Raw genomic sequence first — 10,903 nt, 5'->3', positions numbered from 1 at the left:
AACTGTTGTGTGTGTGCGTGTGCATTAAATATACATGCAGCAATGCTGGAATTACAACCAGATACAAAAAATAAGTTATATCCCACACTTTAGTCAAAAGGTTAGGAATTTAATGTTCTGTCACAAACCGACGTAAAATATGACAGGAGCTCAGTAAGACACTCTTCTGCATCTTTGGGGTGAGGTTAGCATGATAAATATGTAATGTTTGTAGTTGCTCTTTTAAACCTTCAGGAACAGAGCCAAGGGAACCAATGATAACAGGAGCCACAGATGCTCTTACAGACTACATTTTCTGAATTTCAATCTTCAGGTCACTAGCGTTGCCATTTTTCAGAAATCTTTTGGGAAATTCTACTATCTCCTGGTATAGCAACATCAATCAAAAAACAGCAGTTCATTGTGAAATCAAGGTATACTATGTCAGGCTGGTTGTGTGTCAGATGTTTATCTATCTGAACTGTAAAGTCCCACAAGAGTTTCATTGAATTATTGTGAAGAACAGGTAATGGGCAGTGTTCCTACCACTTGTCATTGATTTCAAAGCCACCTCTTTTTGCCAACTCCCAATGAACCAACTTAGCAACAGTGTCATACCGTTTCTTGTAAAATGACTGGGAAATGACACTGCAACTTGTGAGCAAATGATCGACAGTTTCTTGCTGTGAACCACAAAGGTGACAATTAACAGACCCAGGCTGCTGAAAAATTCTAAATTAGTAGGAACCACTTGATCTTGGCAAGCAAATATAAATCCTTCAGTTTCCTTTTCAAGATGCTAGCAGAAAGCCATTTCCATTGAAAATTCATATTAACAGAGTCCAATGTTTCACGAAGGAATTGTCCATGTAATGGTTTGTCTTTCCACATTTCAAGGTTTCCTGAACACAACGACGCTTGTAATCATCTGGGGTTTCATTAAACTCAAACTCACTGCTAATGTAAACTTTTTGAAGCCAGGGTTCAGGGTTAGATGCCAAATATTTACTCAGATTTAACTTCTCCTGGTACATCACTTCTTCCACAGCTAAAAGCCCATGGCCTCCTAATTTTCTTGGGACATACAATCTCTGGACATAATCAGTTTTACTGAAGCACTTGTACATTGTTAACAATTTCCTGGTAGACACATCCAAACTTCTCACTTCAGCCTGTGTCCACTTTACTATTCCTGCAGTATAACGCACTAATGGAATCGCCCAAGTGTTGATGGAAATGATGATGTTCTTCCCATTTAGGGTGGATTTCAGGGTTTTTCTCACTCTCTTTTTGTAGTTGGTGATGACTACTGACTTGATTTTGAAGTCCTTAATCACATTATTTTCAAACACTTCTAGGTACTTATAAGACTCAAAAACATCTAAAGCTTTTATGGTAACATCATCTGGCAGAGCAATATTGCTGCTTTCAGTAACTTTGTCCCTCACAACAGAAGCTGTGGCACACTTGTTTAGTCCAAAAAGCATGCAAATGGAAGTGCTGAATATCTGGACAATATTCAGCAGGGATTCCAATTCATTCTTTGTCCTTGCAAATAGTTTAAGGTCGTCAAGGTATAACAAATGATTCAGCCTTAGCCTATCCTTATCTAAAATAAACCCTTTGCCAGTGTTGTTTAATATACCAGATAATGGCATTAAGGCCAGAACAAATAACAGTGGGGACAAGCTATCATCTTGATAAATGCCTCTCATAATAGTAACCTCTCCTTACTACTGATCTGCACAATACAAGCTCACTTTCCAATATTTCATCACATTTTGAATGAGTTTACAAATCTTAGGATGCACCTTATACAGGTCCAGGCAACTTAATATCCAGCTGTGGGGCACTGAGTCACAAGCTTTTTAATAGTCTATCCAGGCCATGAAAAGATTTTTGGATCTGTGTCTGGCATTGTCCATAATCAACCTATCCACCAACAAATGATCCTTTGTACCCCTAGACTTCTTGTGACATCCTTTTAGTTCGAAAGGCAACAGATCATGTGTATCCAGATGTGAGTATATCAATTCACTGATCATAAAAGAGAAAAGTTTCCAGTACATTGGTAGGCAAGTTAAGGGTCTATAATTTGAAGGTTGTGAGCCAATCTGCTGGTTCTTCATTACTAGTGTGGTCTTTCCCTGCAGAAGCCATGGAGCAATGGTGTTCCCTTTACTGCACAATAAGTCATTAGAATAGCAACGTAAATGATCATGCAGGGATGTTAGGTGTTTAATCCAGTATCCATGTAAACAGTCTAATCCTGTAGATTTCCAATTCTTAATTCTGGAGACTGCATAAGCAAACAACTCAGTAGTTATAATTGGTTCTTCCATTGTTGGAATGTCAGAAATCTTCAAAATATCTTCAAGATTTGGTAATGCAGTGGGATCATGCTCACAAGGTGAGCCCAAAAACTGTTTCCAGAACTCTAGTGTAGCATCCACTGGGGGACAGTTTACAGTCTGAGTTTCATTATTAAGCAAATTAAGAAAAACTGATGCCTCCTAGAGTTAAACATGCGGTTATGATGGTTGAAACGCTGCCGACTCTCATAACGTTTTAGCCTACATGAGTAGGCCTGAATTTTTTGATGGATAACTTCACATGTGGTGTTTAGATCTGTAGAGGTATCTAAGTGATACTGGTTGTGTAACCTTAATAGAGTTCGATGGTTATGTAACCGGTTGTGCTTCAGCTCATTTAATCAACTTAAATCTGCTTGTAGCTGCTTGAGCTTCAACAAAGCCGGCGTTTACATGGAGGGATGTACATTTGGGGCACAGAGCCAGACTGATGCACCTCATATCCACACATTTCTGTTACTAATACAGCAGTACAATACATAAGGTGATGAAGTTGATCAATACTATTAGTTGGAATGAAAGGTAGCACTTGATTAATCTCAGATAATAGTGCACGAAGTTTGTTTCTTGACACAGATTTTAATGTTGGCAATCGTAACTTGTTGGTATCCTTCAATTCCTGGCACAGTGAACTGGGTTTGTCTTTAGTGGGCATAAGCTCTGAAGGTAATATGGACACAGAATCATTCATTGAAGAGTCATCTGTCATTACCATGTCATCAGTTGGTTGAGAACAATTGAAGTCAACATCAAAAGGTGGGTGTTGATTAATATTATTATTATAAATACACACACAGTTTATTAATGACTAATTATATAAACTGGTAAGAGTCGGTTTCAGCTCAAGCACTATCCAGTACCTGAGAGCTGTAACACCCGGCGAAGGATTGAAGCTGTACCAAGTAGAGCAAGCCTTTGCAGATGGAAATATTTGACGTTGTGTAAATTGAGCAAGTCAACGTACTAGGAAAACTTCTTAGAAATTGCACCAAGTGCACCAATTACAATTGGTGTAACAAAGGTTTCTTCTTCCAAAGCCTTTCATGCAGGTTCAATTCTAAGATCTTGATATTTCTCTATCTTTTCATTCTCCTTGGATACGATATGGCGATCTGCTGGGATAGAAGCATCAATGAGTTGCACTGTATTGACCAATTTATTAATCAATACTATGTTTGGACGATGGGCAGGAATAACCTTATCAGTCCAGATATTAACATTCCTCAGAAGTTTTACTTCATCATTTTCTATAACAGATGGTGGGCAGTGATTCCAACTGGACTCAGTATGATTCAATCCAAATTTTGTACACAGTGATCAGTGAATGTGCTTCGCAACATTGTTATGTCTTGTAATATATTGAGAAACTGCCAAAAAACTGCAACCACTGACTAGATGTTCAACTGTTTCATCACGGCTTCCACAAAGACGACAAAGAGGTGAAGTAGCTGCGGAATAAATATGTTGCATAGCTCTAGTTGAAAGGGCCTGATCTTGTGCTGCAATCAAAAGACCCTCTGTCTCCCCAGTTAAAAAGCCCTTAAAGTGCCAAAGAAAATGAAGCTTCTGATCTATCAGCTCTGCACATGCTTGAGGATAATATCCATGAAGTGGTTTACTGTGATAATTTTCTACTCTCTCAAGTTGTTGTCTAGAAGCAAAATCAGCTCTGGGCTCCAACTCAAGAACAAGTCCAAAAAACCTTTGACTTCCTGCAGTAATGGTTGGTTTGTCTTCCTCAGATAACCAGAAATGTTACAGAGTTCTTCCATGACAACATCCTCTATAGACTTCGATCCTCGGCCACCAGTCTTCCGGGGGAGGTATAATCTGTCAACATCTGCTCGAGGATGGTGGGCCCTATATATAGTTAACAGCTTCCTTGTTTGTCAATCAATGGCTTTTAGCAAACTAGTTGGCCATTTGATTAGACCTACAGTGTATCGAAGTACTGGGATGGCATAAGCATTGATACTTAAAAACTTGTTCCTGGAATTTAATTCTGACTTCAGTATAAGGCGGACTCTTCGATAGTATTCCTTGGTAACTTTGTTTCTCATTTCAGATTGTTGAAAAACATCAGCCTCCAAAATACCAAGGTATTTGTAGGTAGATCCTAAGGCCATGCTACATATAGATTCACCATTACATAGATCAATGTCCTGAAGTGAATAAACTTTTCCACGTTTCAGACCTATATAGGACATTTCCTGATCCCAAAACTCATCTGTATATCTGAACTAAATATCTCAACTGTATGCAGCAGAGATTCTTAGACTATTTCCTTGTGATTCTTACCATACAGTTTAAGATCATCCATATAAAGGAGATGACTGACAACTGTTCCACTGAATAACTTGTAACCCATCTTAGTACTTCTTAGCAACGGTAAGTGGAATTAAAATTACAGCAAAAAGTAACACTATGAAAAAAGAGGGATATAAGATGGTATTTCCAGTGGCTTATTGAATACAAAAAAGCTTGATATAACCTGTAGTATATTAACAATCACATGTAAGGCTTTAGTTAATGTGTTAAACATACTGAAACCATATATGTGATGGTATAGTGTGGGCATTATATTTGATATAAGTTATTTTAGGTATTGTGGTAAATAAACTGAAACCATATATGTAATAGTATAGTATGCATTATACTAATAAAAGTATAAAATGAGTATAATACAGGGCTTATATTAAAGCTTATTTGTATTCAATAAGCCACTGGAAATACCATCTTATATCCCACCTTTTTCACAGTGTAAAGGAGACAGAGGCTGTGACTTCTTTTTTTTTAATTTTTATATTTGGTCTCACCTTATCAAACCAGAGACAATGTAGTGCCTCGGTTCATTTTTGACCCCCCCCCCCCTTTCTGTAAGTCTGGATCCGCCCCTGATACATGGAGATATAGACACTACAATTAACAGTGGCAGATCAAGGATTTTTAAAAGGGGGTTTCTGAAAATTGGTATAGCTAATAAGGCATCTGATGACAATTCTCTGGAAACTTTAGAGATTTTAGAAATTCTGAGATAGGATTTTAAGCTATTTTTAGTTAGCAATTACAATAAATTCAATGCTTTAAACTATAAATAGTTAGAAAAATATGGTGCAGCTTTGATTGCTCTATTAGAGTAGTTACTTGACTGCTCTATTAGAGTATCTCGATCGTTTTAATGCAGCGGGAGACAAAAATTGAAGTGTTGTTGAGGGTTTAATAGCTATAAATGGTGTTAGCTAAGTGCAACTGCATGGATGCTACTGGTATATGGTTGTTTGCTATGACAAATTGTCAATACAACATTGTTGATGTATTGAGAATGCCACTAAGCTAAATTCAAAAAGGGGTTTCTATCGAAACCCCAGAAACCCATCTAGATCCGCCACTGATTAAACATGGTGAGGATGTGTCTTATACACACAAGTGCATGACATAAATTCAGGAGTTCTACAGATTCCCATACATGACTAAAAGACTGCTAACTATAGCAATAAAAGCTCATACTCAGTTTTGCATCACTCATGCACATTTTTTATAATGCTACAATGTGCAGAAACATTCCTTCCTCAATAAAAATCCAAATAATAAAGTCCCTTTAGTAGCTACTTTCATATTGATTTTGCATGAATGCTCTATTACAGTTACTTGACTGCTCTGTTAGAGTATATAGGTGACTGTTCTATTAGAGTATTTCTCTTTCCTGGGCTAAAACAGCAGCACCATGATAACAGTAGTTAGCTAATACGAATATTATTGAAGAACACCACAATATCGCGATAATATCGTTTCTAAGAATTTTTGACGATATTGGTATCGTTACATCATAATATCGCGGTTTTACGATAAAACCGAGATACCACCCACCCCTAATTATGCTAATAACTGTATACGTACATAATCATTTAATGTTCTTTTTGTTTTATTTTGCAGACGATAAAATGTGATTCAAGGTAATTATCATTTTTTATCAAACATCACAAAAGTGCTTTATATTAATTATTATTATTATTATTTATCTGATTTGTCAAAAAAGACAGGGTGACACCAAAAGGCAGAGCCTGTACGAGGGTGTTTCCCTAGAAGATACAAAACCAAAAACGGAGGGGACAAATACAGAGAAAACACAGCTACAAAAAAACAAGAAAGAACACATACACATATAAGTTAATTACAACAAAACAGATTATACACAGCTTGGCGAAACTTAGATGAGCTGAGATCAAATACATCACACGATAGAGTGTTACATAAGAAAACAGTATTCACAAAGAAAGAATGTCTATAAGAATTGATAGAAGACTGTAGCGGAACAAGGGTGAGAGGATGCGCTCGGGTACAAGATGTATTGAAATAACAGTAATTTGATAGCTTCAAAGAATCGTACCTACCTTTTAGGATGTCATAAAGCATAGCCACGCTCAAATAATTCCTTCGAGATGACAGTGTTGGCCAGTGTAACTCTTGTAAACAAGCATTAGAAGATTTATTCCAACACTTATGTAGAGTAAATTATCTATTCTCGGACACCATGTATACTCGGACACTCGTTCTTGTAAACTGCTGGACAGAATCCGACGAAAATTGGTGTGGAAATACCTTGCATATAGCCCAACTATACCTCAAATTTTGAGCCAAAACTCTTGTTTGATTGTTGTGCTAGACCACATCAAAGTCGTTGCTCAAAATCATATATTCTCGGGCAAAATTCAAGTATTGTCGGACACCGGTCAGCAATCCTACATCAAATACTTTAAAGATTTACCACCAACACCATCTGTTAGGGCTATTCATTAGCTATCAGCAGAGCCATAGTTTATTTCTTTCTATCTCATTTGCAGGAAGCTGTGATCGGAAATGTGCGAGCATGTCACCACCTCTATTCTCGGACACGAGTTATCAGCTGGTCCTTGTACACGGTTATATAAAATCGTACAAAAATTATTGTGGACTTACTTTATACACAGCCTATCTGAACCTCCAAGTTTGAGCTAAAAAGCTTTTATGGTTAGCTAACTAGAGCGGATTAAAGTTTCCACGAGAAAATTAGTATTCTCATTTTTCTCGGATAATAGCCAATACTTCCTACCCCAAATAATTTAGCCACTTCCTACCACCACCATCTAAAAGAGCTGTTCATTGGCTATTAGCAGAGCCATAGTTTATTTCTTTCCATCACCGTAATGGATAGTTATGATCGGAAATATGTGAGTATGCAATTACATCTATTCTAGGACACATCATTTCTGTGCTGTCTGATTGAATCTTGGCTAAAGCTATTTCTGGTGAATTTTTTTTACTTTTTATTGACTTGAACTACTTTAAATAGCATGTAATGCCAGTGAACTACCTTTTTGCATCACCAGAAATAGCTTGAGCCAAGATTTAATCAGACAACACAGAAACAATGTGTCTGAGAATAGATGTAATTGCATACTCACATATTTCCGATCATAACTGTCCATTACGGTGATGGAAAGAAATAAACTATGGCTCTGCTGATAGCCAATGAACAGCTCTATCAGATGGTGGTGGTAGGAAGTGGCTAAATTATTTGGGGTAGGAAGTATTGGCTATTATCCGAGAAAAATGAGAATGCTAATTTTCTCGTGGAAACTTTAATCCGCTCTAGTTAGCTAACCATAAAAGCTTTTTAGCTCAAACTTGGAGGTTCAGATAGGCTATGTATAAAATATGTTCACAATAATTTTTGTACGATTTGATATAACCGTGTACGAGAACCAGCTGATAGCTCGTGTCCGAGAATAGAGGTGGTGACATGCTCGCACATTTCCGATCACAGCTTCCTGCAAATGAGATAGAAAGAAATAAACTATGGCTCTGCTGATAGCTAATGAATAGCCCTAACAGATGGTGTTGGTGGTAAATCTTTAAAGTATTTGATGTAGGATTGCTGACCGGTGTCCGACAATACTTGAATTTTGCCCGAGAATCTATCATTTTGAGCAACGACTTTGATGTGGTCTAGCACAACAATCAAACAAGAGTTTTGGCTCAACATTGGAGGTATAGTTGGGCTATATGCAAGGTATCTTCACACCAATTTTCGTAGGATTCTGTCCAGCAGTTTACAAGAACGAGTGTCCGAGTATACATGGTGTCCGAGAATAGATAATTTACTCTAATGGTGACCAACGACTTCCACAGGCCCAACGTGCAGCACGTCGTAATTAAATATTAATTAGCTAATTAGCAGCAATCTATACTAATTAGTTACTGCAACTAGCGGCTCTTGAAATTCTTTATAGTTAAATCTCACATCTGGGATTTCACTGGTTGTGTTATGCATGCATATCTCAGCTGATTTTATCACTTTGGTTTTCTTCCACCTCAATATGTGTCTAATAACAAACTCTTTCAGTACTTCAGTTTTACTCCCGCACATCATAGTTATACAGGTCACTATCGCCAGGAGAGCTGTTGTTTTCCTTAGCAAATTGCTGCAGTGGATTCACCCAGTTGCAATCGTGTTCTCAGGGGATGGGGTAAAACCGGGACGGGGACAGGGACAGGGACAATAGGGGTAAAACCGGGACAGGGACGGAATAAGGGTAAAACCGGGACGTGGACAGGGACGGGGACGGGACGGCAACAGGAGTAAAACCGGACGAGGACAGCCGAGGTATAGGAACCACTGTTAGAGTAAGCGATTTCTCTAAAGGGATTGAATCTTGGATTGGATATAAGTTATGTATGGCTAAGCAAAAATATCAAGTAGCTTTGAGGTAATTTAATCTTTAAACTGTCACTTAAGGTTGAGAGATTTTGACGTCCTTATAAGCTAGTGCATGGCTTAGCTAAGAAAAAATCAAGTAGCTTTCTCGAGTAACCTTTGAACTGCCGTATAAGGTTAGAGAGATTTTGACATCCTCAGCTAGCTATATAAACCCAGACCTCACACTAAGACACTCTTCTGTGGTTTTTCAAATGGATTGTGAAGTGGAAGATCAAATCATTTCGTGCCCAGATTGTAATTATTGTCTTTGTGCATACAAGATCCCCGGGAAGCCTGCACAGTATTAAAAATTACTTTCTAGCGATTTAAATGTAGCTCTGGACTATAACCAAGTTGTAGATCACTTTGAGAATTCTGACACAACGTATAAGGAGTACATCAACACTTTGGATGCTAATTCTTCCATCCAACCTAAAGGAGGACAGTGTTCCTTTATGATCTAGGTCTATAGATGAAGCACAGTGGGAAGTCAAGAAAAGAAGCTAAGGCAAGTGGAATTATTTAGCTCAAGCTGCTGTGCATGCTGAAAATTAGTTTGCTCATATGCTAGGCAAGAGTTCATGATATAGTAGTGGGGAGAGTGTCTAACTGAAATACTTCCATGGATCACACTGTGTTGAGTTACACCTGAGTCTGATCAAAGAATAAAGACTTGCCCTTAGCAGCACCAATTAATGCTTGCTAATCAAACGTTCTCTATCATCAGTGGAGGTAGTTTTCTGTTTATATCCACAGGTATTTTCATGCAGGATAATATAGCTATACGTAGTAATATATAAGGTCATAGGCGGATCTGAGGGTGGTGCAAGGGGTGCTGTGCCCCCCCTGGGACCTACGGCACTATATTGATACCAGAAACTGGAATCATGCATTCATACTGTTCAAAAGTATAGAAAACTAATGGACAAATAGAAGACAACAGTTATAAGTACACTTTACAGTTACACTGTATATTGTAAAGAAAGTGAGACAAATAAGTTTGATTTTTGTGCTAAGATCGAGATATAGTCACTACTCTAATAGAACAGTCACGAATTCTAATGTCATTTTAACATATACTATAGCTGTACCTTTATTTTTAGATTAGTACACTTTACCATCAAACAGGTTTTATCTCAAATAGGCTAACTAATCTTTATATGCGCAAGCATACACGTTGTTAGCTAAATGTTATCAAAAATGCTCCCAAATTCAAACCTATAGGAGGTCTAATTTTTAAAAATTTTCTCTAACTACAGTCTTACAACTGTATGTCTATCAGTCATCCAGCCATACTGAATAAAGTTATGCAACTAAATATAACTTGTGTACTAGAATTCCTCTTAGTGGAATAAACACTGTTGTACACTAAAACTCCTTGCCCGCCTCCTAGATCCGCCTATGTATAAGATTGCCACTAGCTAGCTATACTGATAAGACAAATGATGACATGATAAACACTGAAAATAATTATAGGATTAGCTATTTAAGACACTAAAATCATGAATTAAAAATGAAGCTCAGTACCTACAGAACAAATGCTAAGAAAAATCATAGACATAACAATGTGTGGCATGCAAAACATAGAGTTATTATCTACAAAAGGTAACTGATTAGCATGTGAACCAGTTGAAAGTTTCAGCTTTGTGGTCATGTTAGAGGAATATTTTATAAATGACTGTTGTTTTGTTGACTTCATACCATCATAATATTAGGGACGTCCATGCCACAATATCTTGATAGAATAATGATGAGTAACAATGACAATTAAGTTATTGATTTCTTTGAGGCCGGTTGATTCTATGCTGATCAGAAT

Source organism: Dysidea avara, chromosome 1 (assembly GCF_963678975.1).
Source record: "Dysidea avara chromosome 1, odDysAvar1.4, whole genome shotgun sequence".
NCBI classification, from domain to species: Eukaryota; Metazoa; Porifera; class Demospongiae; order Dictyoceratida; family Dysideidae; genus Dysidea; species Dysidea avara.
The sequence above is the reverse complement of the archived record's forward strand: the minus strand, read 5'-3'. Positions refer to the sequence as shown.